The sequence below is a fragment of the Mustela putorius genome, unplaced genomic scaffold, assembly GCF_011764305.1.
Source record: "Mustela putorius furo isolate JIRA1106 unplaced genomic scaffold, ASM1176430v1.1 tig00003845_pilon_pilon_pilon, whole genome shotgun sequence".
NCBI classification, from domain to species: domain Eukaryota; kingdom Metazoa; phylum Chordata; class Mammalia; order Carnivora; family Mustelidae; genus Mustela; species Mustela putorius.
Window position 1 is genome coordinate 58918107 of NW_025421998.1, and position 14873 is coordinate 58932979.

Sequence of the window (14873 nt, forward strand, 5' to 3'; positions counted from 1 at the left end):
CTAAAACAGTTTCATAGGGATGATTTATTCAATGAACAGTGCAAACTAAAACAGGGAGATGTAAGGCTGAAGGCTTGTTACCCCATCTTACCCCAGCACCCCTCACTTTGCTGAGCTAGAAAAACATGTGCTCTGTAGGGGTTAAATGATGCCGTCCTCCTCGGCTGTAGAGAGTCACTTGGGTGGGATGTAAGGACCCCCTTGTCTGGGGCACAGGCTTTTCCAGAAGGCAGAGGGATAGCTAACCCGGGGCTACACCTCAATTCTGCAACTTGTTCTCTCCACTGCCTTCACTGTGCCCGTTTACTAATCCAGCAAATACTTACTCAGCGCTTACTCGCTGCCATGTCTTGTGCTCTCCGCCTTGCTCTTCCCCTAGTGGACACCATGGTACCCAAGCCCCAGTCATTTCGTGGTCGGATTAACTTTCCAACCGCTTTTCGTGTTTACCTTTCTGGCGATGCCAAATACATTCCATGTCCAAGGTCACCAGCACCCCACTTTCAAACTGGGAGCCTCCCCCATGATGCTCCTCCTTACTCCATTTTGGTGACAAGGGACCCCACACCCTTGCCTCCCAAGCTCCTCTCTCTTCATTCCAGCTGGCGTTCTTCCCTCTTTCCCACCAGCTTTCTCTGTTCCTCCAACATTCACTGACTCAGCAGCTCACTGGTTTGATCATCCCGGGGTGCCTTGATTGGCTTCTCCCTTCTTTATTCACCCGACCTTTCCTACATGATTCATTCAACACTGAGCTAAGCAACCTCTTTTGTGCATCACTCTCCCTCCTTGAAGGACCATCTGCATTAAAAGGAGAGCGCGCTTTACACAGCACTTCCAACGACACCGACCCGACCAGTCCTTGACGACACTGCGGAACAGATGTTACGTTAACTCCCTGTACGTACAAGGAAACCAAGGTGTGAAAAAATCACCCACCTTATCCTAGAGAATACCGCAAGTGAGCGGTGGAACTGAGAGCCAAACCCTGTCGTCAATCAGCTACCAAATCAGAACCCTGTCTATTCATGATTCTACCTCCGCCAAACCCTGCTGAGGAATCAGCCATGAGAAACACAGGAGGGAGGGTGCTTACCCTTGCCTCAACAGCTGACGGCCAAACTGGGCCAAACAGTGAAGAAAGAACGGGCCAACTCAACAGAGACAGGACTTTGAGGCCTGGAATCTCAAAAGGCCCAAGCGAATTTATAAGTAGGATCCAACAAAGTGTCCTCCGGAAAGAACCTCAGATGAAGCCATGAAGGTTAAACCACAAAGTACACTAGGTAGTTTTTAAGAAACACTTGCACATCACACGCATTAATCAGTAAAAAGGCAAACATCCATTTGGCTCCTGAAGAGCTGGAATTTAAAAAGCATGATCAAAAGGAAAACACAACCAACTATAAGGAACTGTAATTAGAAAGCTTAGGAGAAATTTAAGAGAGCAAAGGTCCCAGCATTCTCAAAGAAGGTGGCATTCTGTTAACAAGCTGAGAAAGGGATGTACTTTGTGTCCCCATGTCCCAAAAGATTAATACCTGATGGGGTGCCCACATGGCCAGCCACTGAGGCGCCAGACACCCACCTGAGATCACGCTCTCACCCATGAGCCTTGCCTGGCAAGGCTTGCCTTGGCAGTTCCAGCCCAACTTCCTCTGTCTTCCCTTTATTTTGTGAAGTGTGCAGCAGGAAACACAACTGATGGAATGTTTTTGATTTTGTTTTTGTTTTTTAAGCTGAGCAGGAGAATGCTGGAGATCTGCTTGACAAGATGCACAATCACCATGATTTTGTCTGCAGGTCCCCAAAGGCCCTCGCACAACAGACAACTATACCTCATTGAAGAAAGGAGGGAACTGACTGTCTCCACCTGCTTCCTGATGGGTAACAATCCACCCAACAAAGTATTCTAGATAAAGGAATATTCTCAGACTTGTCTATTTAGGGAAGTAATGCTAATTCAATGAAATGCAATAATTTCTTTCCTATCTACTATAAGCTTGCCCACACCCTTGCCAAGTCCAAGAACAGGCAAAGAGGTAATACAAAGAATATATTTATTTGCTTCCACGTTTTTACTATGTGACTACCAAATTTCTTTCTTTAGTGCTTTTTGTTCATTCTTCCATTCAGCTTTTTATTGAAGTAGAATGCTTAGTACAGTGAGGGAGACAAACCCTAAGAAACACTTAGCTATAGGGCATAATCTGAGGGTCCTGGAGGGGAGATGGGTATAGGGGGATGGGGTACCTGGCTGACAGGCATGAAGGAGGGCGTGGGGTGGAATGAGCACTGGGTGTTCAATGCAACTGAGCAATCACTGAATTCTCCCTCGGAAACTAATAACATACCTGATGTTAATTAATTTAAATTAAAAAAAAAAAGTGCTGTATAGGATTAGCCTTACATGTCATATAGGCTTTGAGATAAAATGTAAAGGTAGCCCTTTAAAAAGTAGCATTCCTGCCTACCATATGGCAGCTAAATGTCTTTGACTAAAGTCACAGCACTTCTCTGAGTAAGTTCCTAATTAGTAAAAGAGGGATCACAGAATCTACCCTATCCATCTTAAGGTGGTTTTCTGAAAGTCAAATCAGATGATGAATCTGCAAATACTTTATAAGTATTTTCAGCACAGACACCTGTGGATCAGAAAACCTAATAACAAAAAAATGTACTGACCTTCTAGAGACTTCCTAGGGCTGTATCTGTGCATGCTGTGTGTACGTGTGCCGTCAGCAAGAGTAGTGGTACTGGCCTGGTGCTCCCCACAGAGTCTTATCACGACCAGGCACCACTAGATCTGTGCAAGCATCCGCATTCAGGACAGAAAAAAGCTGGGTACAGTGACCTCTGAGTTGTATGGAAACCACTGTGCGATACCAACATCTGGTCTTCAGTCATTCCAACGCTAGAGCTCTTATTTTTCACTTGGCTCTTGTTCCAAAAGCTTGATAGGTGGAGAAGATACTTGAAATGTCCCAAACCTGTGATTTTGTGATCAAGGGGTATCATCACCTCCACCCAGCTGGTGACAGAAAAGTGGGTGTCCACGTTATTTAAAATAAGTACCATGAGGAAAGAACTTTCTGAAAGAAACCTTAGTGGCCTCCAAGTGGGCAACTGAAAAGAACCAAACGCTAGTGACAGAGAAGTCAACGATTCAAAAATCGAGGGCAGTTTTATTAGCTTCATTCAATGAGGCAAAACTTGGACAAAAAAATTCATTATTCAAACCAGATGCTGTTTTTGTAATATTCATTTCAATGATGAACTGTTTCAATTCTCTTTTATTTTGAATATGTAATATAAAGCAGGCAAATCATTACATTAAGAAAGGCACACTTGAAATTTGTAAAGTTGGTTTGAAAAAGAACTGAATGTAAGAAACCTGTTTTCCCAAGTGCATTGCCAAGAGCAGTTTTGTCTTTTTTAATCATGTGACAAAAGAAATGCAATAGTGAGTTTAAGCAAGAGCAATTATGAACAGCAATGAAATTACCCTTTAATGATAACCAGCCCTAAATCCTGATTACTACCAGCTCAAATTATCTGGTCATAAGACATACAGGGCACCGCGTTCATCTATCTCAAATGAGAATGAAGGCTGGGCCCCTCAAGGTACGTGGTCAGCTAAGATGGGGAGGCAGGGATGGAAGGAGAGGGCGCCAACCGCACAGACCTCAAGCGCCAAACAGAAAGCAGAATCCTCATAAAAATGTTTACCAAGCACAGAAGTTATTTTTTAGAAGAAGCCTGATGATGATCTCCCTTAGAAAAGATTATTCTTTCTCTTGTCAGAAGAATGATGAGGAACAGATCTCCTCCCCAGGAAAAAAGAGAGCATCTGTAGCTGGGTGGATCCCAGGAGAAGGGGAGAGAAGACTGTGGGGAACGGAGCCCAGAAAGCAGACTTTGGCTTTGAGATAGAATCCCAAAGGCAAAGGGGGAATGATCCTCCAGTTTGGGGCTCCAAAGAGCAGCTAGTAAGGACCATGACTGTGAGGCAATCACCGCATTCCAGCACAACTGTAACAGACACCCTCCTCTTCTGGACTGGGCATGCTTGTGTGCAGATTCAACACTAGACAGCTGCAAAAGAAGATCTCCATTCATACTGGAGTTCTAAATCCTATGTACCAAAACCCACTTTGAGCCAGACACCATGTTGGCCACCAGCATTCATTAGCCTCTTGTAATGCTGACAGCCTAGGAGGTGTTGACAACTCATTCTACTGAAAATGCAGCTCAAAGAGGCAACGTCATCTGCCCATGCCACCAGGCAAGTGGCAATCCTGGGTTCAGGCATGTTTTTCTAGCCACCCCCCTTTTTTTCTAATCCCTTGAAGAGGGACTCTTCTCTCCTACCCTACCAGCCCTCAAAGTTCTGCAAAGAAAGGACTCTTCATTCAGTGGATTTATCTACGTAGTGAGAGTATGTGAATCACTATGTAAGAAATAAACAGATCCTGAGCAATGGTAAAGAAGCTTCTAAAATCTGGGTGTGAAGAGCACTTTCAGTTACTCAATGAAGGAGAAGTTTCTTGCAAAATTATTTTTCTTTCTCCTCTTTGCTTCAGAGATCCTGAATTTTCCACTTGTTACTCTTTTTCTCTTTCATGCAAAAGCTCAAGTCCCCACAAGCAGAAGAGAAGGACGATGGAAATCTTAACAAGCAGCAATGACTGCGCAGAGACGGGTCACCGAAGTCAAGAGCCCACGGACAAGACCGTGGAGAACTTCATTACCTCGGCTCACAGCCTTCTTATGGTTGGCCAGGATCCACCGGCGCCTTCACCTCCTGGCAACCACCTGCCACCTTTACCTTCTGGAAACACGGGCCCGCGGCCAGATTTCTGCTCTCTGACTGAACACAAACACCTCTCAGCTTCCAGTCTGAACACAGCCCTGAAGCCTGGGACTCACTGCGGGTTTGGTGCTACTGATGTCTCTGCAGTTTGTAATCTGCCTGTTTAATTAAAACTGGAACATTCCAAAGAGGTCTATTCTTAACTAAGAGAAGACCCATGGTGTTTGAACTTGCGTTTGCAAACCTACAGACCGAACAGAAGCACCAGCCAGGCAAACAAGGCATGGTGTGCTCTCAACAAAACACAACCAGCCTCATGTTCCTAGTGACTTTTTTGAAGTTTATTTCCTGGCAGTTTCAGGGAATTTTTGTATTCTTTTTCTTCTGCATTCTTTAGTAATTTCTGGATGAGTTCCAACCCTGAGGAGTTCACAGTCTGATGAGGGAGACAACACTTTGAAAAAAGTTAATGGCAGTATTAGGAGGTGGGAGAACACAGAGGGACACCAAGTGCTAGAAGGAAACAGGACAGAGGAATGAGGGAGAGTCCATCAAAGAAGGGGCCACACAAACTAGCTTTACAAAATGAGTAGGGAGTTCTCAAAGCAATGAAATGGAGGTTCTGGAACACTGCAAGCAGAAGGGACAGTGCATTCAATGACTCACATTTATGAAGGAGCTGGCATTCCGCGCAGTGAAGAGAAGCAGTGTTTACACATGAAGGGAGATGGGGAGCTGATAAAGGAAGCATCTCAGAGACCATTACAAAGGGTCTCTATAGGCATCTCGGAGTCAATGAAGGTTTTAAAGCATGTTCAGTTGGTTTTTGTTTTACTTTTTTTAAGAAAGTAATTCTAGCAGATATGCCGAAGGTAGACAGTTTACATTAGTGCCATGCAAAAAATAAATAAATAAAATGAAATGTTAGCCACAGAGCCAAGCCACATCTATAAATTTACATTTTTTAGTAGCCACATCTACAGTAAGGGGGGAAAAATGAAATTAATTTAATAATATAGTTATTAAAATATAATCCAATCAAAACCCAAACTATTATCATTCAACATCTAGTCAATATTTTTTTAAATTATTAATGAGATAGTTCACATTCTTTTTATCTCGTTCTATATCTTCTAGATCTGGCACACTTAACAGCACATCCAAAAGAGGATAAGCCCCATTTCAAGTGCTCAGATGTGGCCAGTGATTACCCTATGGAACAGAGAGCTCTAGATAAGCCAAATGCAAGACCCACTCAGGAGACTGCAGCCAAGAGTCCAAACAAGGGATGCTAAAGATCTGGACAGATATTTCCAGCCCTTGAACATATGCTAAACTGCCATCAAAATGCCATTTTACAAATATGTAACTTGTTTTGTTTTAAAGATTTTATTCATTAGAGAGAGAGAGAGCACATATCTGCTTGCAAGCAGGGTGGGGAAGAGAAGCAGACACTCTGCTAAGCAGGGAGCCTATCTCAGGACATCAGAATCATGACCTGAGCCAAAGGCAGGCTTAACCCACTGAGCCACCCAGGCACCCCATGTTTTGTTTTTTCTTTAAAGATTTCTTTGAGGGCGCCTGGGTGGCTCAGTGGGTTGAAGCCTCTGCCTTCAGCTCGGGTCATGATCTCCGGGTCCTGGGATCGAGTCCCACATCGGGCTCCCTGCTCGGTAGGCAGCCTGCTTCCCCCCAACTCTCTCTGCCTACCTCTCTGCCTACTTGTGATCTCTACCTGTCAAATGAACAAAATCTTAAAAAAAAAAAAAAAAAAAAAAAAGATTTGAGTGGGGGAGGGGCAGTGGGAGAGGGAGAAAGAGAGTCCTCAAGCGCACTCCCACTGAGCACAGAGCCTGAGGCAGGGCTCAATCCCACAGCCCCCGGAGATCATGAACTAAGAGTTGGCCACTCAGCCAATTAGGCCATCCATGCAACCCCACTTTTTGTTTTGAATAGACAATTCACATGGTTCACAAATAAAAATACAACAGGGTATCCAACAAACAGTACTGCTCCTACTTTTTTTCTGTCTACCCTATCCCCCCACCTCCTCCATTAAAGACAACCATTTCTACTGAATTTCTTTAGTTTATCCTTTCAATGTTTCTTCATGCAGATACAAGCAGATATGAATGGAAATTCCAATTCTGTCCCTTTTCTACACCAAAGGTAACATACTACGTATTCTGTTCTGTGCCTTGCTTTTTTCATTTTATCATATCTTGAAGATCTTTCCATATTACTGCATAAAGAGTTTCTGTGTTTTCTTTAAATGTTACACAATATTCAATTGTATGAATGGATCACAGTTTATTTCACCAGCCTTCTACTAATGGATACTTGAATCGTTTCCAATCTCTTCTATTACAAACAATGGTCTAATGAAAACCTCCTATATGCGTCACTTTTTATGTATTCAGATGTACCTGCAGGGAAAAATTACTAGAGCCAAATTGCTGGGTCAAAGGATAATTGCATTTGTAATCCTGATAGATACTGCCAAACTGGCCTTCATAAGGGCTGTGGTATTTTGTAATCTCACAAGAAGTACAATGACAATTTTCCCACATCTGATCAACAATATATAATTATCACACTTTAAAATTTCTGCCAATCTGATAAAGTGAAAAGTACTACCTCAACACAGTCTAAATCTGCATTTCTCTTATTATATTGGAGTTTGAAGATCTTTCCTTTGGTATAAAGACAACCTGTATTTCATGTTCTGTGAACATGTCCTTTACCCATTTTTCTATTGGTCTGCAAGTCATTTTCTTATTCATTTGTAGGAGCTCTTTGTATAGAGATTTACCCCTCCCCCCACTACAAATATTTTTTTCCCTGATTGTGATTTGTCCTTTGAATTTACTTATTGCGGTTTTTACCATGTAAAGTTTTTATCCAAATTAATGAACATTTTTCTTTTATGATTTATGAATTTTAAGTCATACTAAAAATGCCATCTTCTTATAAAGGAATTTTTCTAGTCCTTTTATGATTTTATTTACTTTTTAAAAGATTTATTTGACAGAGAGAGAGGGAGAGAGAGAGCACAAGAGCATACATCTGCCAGCTCAGTGGGGAGGGGTAGAGGGAGAGAATCTCAAGCAGACTACCGGCTAAGGGCAGAGCCCAAATCAGGGCTCGATCTCTTGATCCTGAGATCATGACCTGAGCCGAAATCAAGAATCAGATACTTAATTGACTGAACCACCTAGGCACCCCTCTAACCCTTTTATGATTTTACAAAGATATGAATATACACTTCAATTTTGATACACTTGTTATAAATATCATTTTTCACTTTTTCCAACTGAGGTAGATCAGGCATTTTATAAACTGCCTTCCTGATTTCTTCCTTCTTTCTTCATCATCATTCTTTTGCATATCACAGTAATCATCATATAAAATGAACTAAATCAAGGTGGAGTTTAACCAACCTCATCTTCTTCCAGATTCCTAACCACTTGGCCCAATACCATATACTAAATATTTCATCACTATCCCACTGGAAACATAATTTTTAAATACTTTTCTATTTGTGTAGACGGCAACCTGGATTTTTATAAACTCATGGTTCTAATTCTTTAGTCTAGACACCACAGAGGTAAATACAATTTATGTTACTCAGTTTATTTATGGAACTGCCAAGTTTCATGAAATTGCATCCATCCAGCACTACCCTTCCTCCCACATCATCAATATCTTTTCAACAGATGCTTGACTTGAAGAGATCTACAGATGCAAACTGCCACTGAGAAATTTACAGTGTGGAAGTTGCTAAATTATTTTTCACAATAATATGTTTAAAAGGCAAGCAGTACACCAAAATTAAAGTTTGGCAAAACTTTTCACTTCTTGATCTCAGGGTTGTGAATTCAAGCCCCACGTTGGTTGTAAAGCTTAGTGAGTAAGTAAATACAATAAAATATCAGATTTTTGGGGATGCCTGGCTGGCTCAGTTGGAAGTACATGTGACTCTTGACCTCAGGGTTTTAAGTTTCACACACACACACACACACACAAACACACATGTTGCATGCAGAGACAATTTTTTTAAAAAAATCTTTAAAAACAAGGAGTTTGGCAAAACTGTCATCAATGACAGAATTCTAGATTATCCAAGTTCATTTTATATGCTCACAAAGGTGACATTAAAAACATTTATGAAAAAAAGAAAGAGAGAGAGAGAGAAAGCCCAGAAAAGCAGTTCAAAAAATATCTGCCCCCCCCCGCCCCGCTGGAAAAGAGAAGAGTGATTTTTTTTTTTTTTTTTGCATTTTCATAAAGGTAAATAGAAACAGGGGCACCTGGGTGGCTGAGTCAGTTAAGTTGTCTGCCTTTGGCCCTGGTCGTGATCCTGGGATTGAGCCCCACATCTAAGATTGAGCTCCCTCTCCCTCTGCTTGTACTCTGTCAAATGACTAAATAAAATCTTTTAAAAATTAAAATATGGAACGCTTCACAAATCTGCCTGTCATCCCTGCACAGGGCCATGTCATGTTCTCTGTAACGTTCCAATTTCAGTATATGTGCTGCCAAAACGAAATTGAGAAATAATATTCTTTAACAAGGACTTAACATTCCCAATTATTTCTCTTCAAAAGTTTCCAGTAAACTGGAATTTTTACAGTAAAAAGGAGAAAAGTATAGTATATGGTAAATGCTCTTCTACTCCAATATTCACTCCTATCATGCAGATCAGCATCCTTCAAGTTTTATCCAATCAATGCACACTCCACATTATTTCCCTGCCACTTGAGGCTGTAAAATCCGTTATCAGAGTTCAGTTTCCAAGAGATTTACACATCTGCACACACATGCACATACACAATACTATAAGTAGCATGTACTAGAGATAAATTATAAAATCTTACACAGGGGATAATAATACCAGAAAAATAAAGACAACAACAAAATGGTCCTACATCAGAAATAAAGGAAATGCTGGGGTAGTGGGTCAGGGAGGTCCTATGGAAGAAAAGCTCCCCCCAAAAGGACCAAAGCATAACTTCTGAGACCTCTGTGGTGTTTCTTCTTCTTCTTCTTCTTTTTTTTTTTTTTTTTTTTTTAGATTTTATTTATTTATTCAAAGAGAGAGAGAGAGAGAGAGAGAGAGAGTGCACAGACAGGCAGCATGGCAGGCAGAGGGAGGGGGAGACTCCCCACCGAGCAGGCCTGATGCAAGGCTGGATCCCAGGACTCTGACATCATGACCTGAACCGAAGGCAGACACTTAACGGACTGAGCCACCCAGGTACCCCCCCCTCTTTTTTTTTTTTTTTTTAAAGATTTATTTATTTGAGACAGAAAGAGAGTCAACAGGTGGGGTCGGGGCAGTTAGAGAGAGGGAAAGAGAATCTTAAGCAGACTCTGCGCTAAACACAGAGCCTGACATGGTGCTCTATCCCACAACCTTGAGATCATGACCTGAGCTAAAACCAAGAATGGGGCATTTAACCTCCTGCACCACCCAGGAGCCCCAACCTCGGTGATGCTTCTAAAAGAAACAGAGCTGAAGTGGAAGCCAAGAGCTCTGTGAACAAAGAGCTCCTTCTGACGAGGCCTCCCTGTCTCCCGACACCCCCCTGTCTCCCGACACCCCCCACCCTTCAAAGCTGCTGCTTCCCACATTAGCCCGTAGACTCAGGAGAAAGACTCACAAACCTGATCCCTGGCCCTGAAATGACGCTCTTGAATTTCAACCTCCTTTTAATCTGCAAATTCCTAATGAAGGCAATTCACCCCCGGATCATACCTAAGAACCTAAAACTAACCACGAATGCCTACTGCCCCTGCCCTCCAACAAAACTATCTTATTATCTCCATCAAGAATATTATTTTCCAACTTACTTGAACTCCTTCACAGCACCTTATACCTTAGGCATCTTCTAACTCTCTCTACGCCCTACAAAAGCCACACACAGAGTCTTTCCCTGTGATATCCCCCATCCTGGCTTCCCATTTGTTTCCAACTTCAGACCATCCTTACGACCAGGACCCTGTGCCTACTTCAACCTCTCCTCACACCTCAATGATTTCCTTCTTTCCTCACCTTCTCCCCTTACACATGATCTACAATCGCATGTACCTTTCCTAAATGGTACCAAAACTTCCAGTGTTCCCCATTACTTCTGTGAAACCGTATCACTGATTGTTTTATTCATTTGACAAATACTGAGTGAGTCCCCCTTTTGGCCACACATGATTCTAGGCATTAGGGACATATCACTGAACAGACAAAATTGCTACATAATCTTATCTTAACCTATTTTTTCTAGCCCTTCACCCCATTCGTCCTCTAGATAATTATAAACATTATCTATAAATAAATCTATACCAGAAGTTACATTCTGGTATAATGATATTCAATGATACCTTAAAGAACCCTACTACCTATTGGATCCAGTATTGAGCAAGACACATGCAGCCTTTTCCCTATGTCCCAATCTGATCTCCTTTCACCTTTCTGCTCTGAAAACCTTCCCCCTTCCCTGCCCCCTAATCCCTGCCCACCCCAAAATACTCAACCCACACCATCTTAATGGTCTTAAATAAATAAAAAATAAAATAAAATAAAATAAATAAAATAAAAGTCTTAAATAAAGACTTTCTTAGGCAATGACGCCCACAGCAGGGACCACCAGTCCTTCTCGTGACACCTTTATCTTGTACGGTGCTTCTGGGTGTGTGTGTGTGGGGTCTTTTCATGGGTTTCATGGATCTCCCTAATTACTACAGAGGTCTCTGAAGACCAGATACCTGTTCTCTTCTTTGCACTTGGTAGGATTTCCATAATCACAGAACACTACTGCCAAAGGAAATGTTTGACACTGGTTCCTCAAACCCATCCTGCTGCTTGAGAAAGTTGAGGCTTAGGGAGGTTACATCATAGTATCAAGTGCTTTAAAAAAAAAAAAAAGGGGAATAAATACTAATTGCAGACTGGCAGACATCCTTTTCTTTGTCCCTAGGGACGGAGGAAGATGGCTGTACTATCGCTTGCATGCAATTCTCTCCTCCTGGGATCCACGCATGTGCTCCCACACTGTCTGACAACTTGCTGAGAACTACTGCCTAGCAGAGCCCTAACGCCCTTCAGCTTGGTGGATCTGCCTAGTTCTACATGGTTGCCCTCTTTCCAACGGTCTACTGCCCGTGGTTAGCTGGAGATCTCGGTGATGCTAAACAAGGAGACCCTAGGTTTTCCAGACTCTAGACTGCTCTCCCTCTCTGCCCCAGGGCTTCCTTTAGCCTACCATATCAACGCTTGACCTTCCGCCCTGGTCAGGGAGCTGTCCCTGCTGGGAGCCAGAGAGCTCTCGAAGGGAGAGCGCTGGTACCAGGAGGAGCACACAGGTAGAGGTTAATGGAGCCGTAATTAAAAGTTACCTACAAGGGCAAAATCAGCACAGCCCTGTGAGAAGTACAATTTAGAACAGGATAGCGGAGTCCAGATGTCATCTACAAAAGATTGAGATTTTGTAGCATGATGCAGGAATGCCAGGATCTTTAGCACGAGCCCCCATTCCTATCCCCTATCTTCAGGTCATTCTCTCCACACTATTCATACAGAATTCAAAGAGGCATGTGTGATCTTTTCTTCCCACTCCTACTGAAATGGCAATGGTGCTCAGTAATGTTTCCTGAATCTTCTACAAATGAAAAGCCAGTCTGCCCTTTGCTTGAGCTGGAAAAAGTTAAATTTAACAGAAGCAGCCAATATACATGTGGTCAATGCAGATAAGAGTGGCTCATGTTTGTCTGATTCTCTGGGAGGCCCAGAAGGATGGATAGTACTTAATTGGCCACAGATTGTGACGCCCATGTTCATCAAATTAGACTGGAGGTAATTGCCCTTCATATGTTGTTTTAAGCAGCTATTCCATTATTCACAAGTAAATCTGTGGTCTCAATGTATAATAATCCCTCAATGTCATGGTCTTCTGGTATAGCCAAATCCCATAACCTTGGAGGCCACTACAAATTCTCGTTCAGGTTCACTCTGTACCTGGAAGGATAGTTTGGAGGGAAGAAAATCCTGGCTTTCTGGCTTTCAAGATCAAAGAATATTCCTTACATTTATGAAAACCTTCAAAATACAGAAACTTCTCACCTAACAGCAGCTAGAAAGTAGCCTTGTTTGTTTCTCTCTAAGTATATGAATTGTTAAAAGCAGAAAAAAAAAAATGTTCTAAGCTCCAGAATCTTCTTCAGATTTTAACTTCTTTGGGGGAAAGAAACACAGATTCATGCCCAAACCCAGACCACAGGCCATCCCTTAGATGTCAGAGACAGAGTTGCTGAGTTGTCTCTCACATGCCCCCTCCCCTCTCTCCTGGTGCAGCTTTTCCTCGCCTCCTCCCACAGCACTCAGGACATCTTCCATGCAGCTTGGACTGGCCACCATGTCTGGAAAGTGCTCTGCAGCCCAGCTTCTGTGATTATCTGAAACTTACTGACCCAGACTTAGCCACCCAGACCCAGGTCAGCGACCCAGACCATGGGCTGGGACTCTTTCTGGTCTCCCCTACCTCAAGCTGGGGTCAGCAACTAGAGTGATGCTGGGCTAGTGGTCAGTCTTTAAGGAATCCTCCTAGGTCTCGCAGACGAGGAGGGGACAGAGGCCAGGGGCCTGGCATGTCAGTGCAGACAGCCTTCTTTAGCCACGGACCTGAGCAGATGAAACACCAGTGAATCACTGCCTCTAAGGTTATCTCAACCCTCGTGCACCAGCCATCAACACCACCCACTCAGTAACACAGCATTCATTCATTCATTCATTCACTCCCTCATTCACTATTTAATGAGTCCCTGCATAGATGGAGGCAGATACATCTCAAAATTGAACATCCTAGTTAGCCTGAACCCGCTAAAGTACAACCTTCCATTAACTGGAATGATGGGGCTCCTTCATGTAAGTGACATTCAAGCCATACTAAACATACCAAGTTAGTGATATTCTGTCTAAAAATATCTCTCCTTCTTCTCTACCAGAAGAACTCCACTATCTTTATACAGAAAAATATAGATGTCCCTTCCCTGGGAAGCCTTTCCCAGCTCCTCCAGTCTTCCTAGAAAACTTCCCAGCTACATCTCCCACACCTTTCTTTACTCTCTCCTCTAGCTATACTGCCCTTTTCTCACTTTCTGCCTTCTACATTAAGTCCCTTTCTGCCTCAGGGACTTTGCACATGATCTCTGTGATGTTGACGTTCCTGCCCATATTCCAACTCATGACTGACCCCAGCGCCACAGCCTCTATTGCTTCCCTCCCTTTATCAAAGTAAGCCTCTCCAGCCTTCAGATCTTAGCTGAACCAGGAAATGCATCTCTGAGCGCCACCATTATTCACCTCATAGTCTCACAGGCCTTTCCTTCCCTGCGCTTATCAGAGCTGTCCTGTTAGAATGGTGATATAGTGATATTATTTATTAAAGTCCATCTCCTCACAGGGCACCTGGGTGGCTCAGTGGGCTAAGCCTCTGCCTGCGGCTCAGGTCATGATCTCAGGGTCCTGGGACCGAGCCCCACATGGGCTCTCTGCTCAGGGGCTCAAGGTCCTGGGATCGAGTCCTGCATCGTGCTCTCTGCTCAATGGGGAGCCTGCTTTCCCCCCCGCCACCTGCCTCTCTGCCTACTTATGATCTCTCTCTTTGTCAAATAAACTAATAAAATCTTAAAAAAAAAAAGTCTACCTCCTCACTAGACTATAAGCTCCATAAAAGCAGGGACCAAGGACCAGGACTATTTTCGTTTCTCACTGTGAACATAGGGACTAGCCCAGGGGCACACAGTAGGCAGAGTATTGGCTGAATGAATGAGGGACCTTCTCTACAGTGTTTGGGTCACTGAATTCAATCGCTCGTTTGTGTCCTGACCCCAAAACCTTGCCCCTGCCAGCCAAATAATGGGGGCTGCTGCCCCAGAACCAATACTTTTCTACAATGTCTTTTTTAAGTGGACATTTAGCCCTATCACCGACACCCTATAATATCCCATTTAGAAACAACAGAGGGTAAAAATAAAGATCTTGAGATCCTAAAGGCTGAAGATGCTC

The 14873-nt window shown here is 43.1% G+C and overlaps 1 protein-coding gene and 1 pseudogene across 1 annotated transcript in view; both read right to left on the reverse strand.

The window, feature by feature from the left end:
- The window catches only part of JAZF1 (JAZF zinc finger 1), a 316337-nt gene that overhangs the window by 247018 nt on the left and 54446 nt on the right, over positions 1-14873 (reverse strand). The gene's annotated exons all lie outside the window — the stretch shown is intronic.
- LOC123387101 lies at positions 9260-9360 on the reverse strand (annotated as a pseudogene).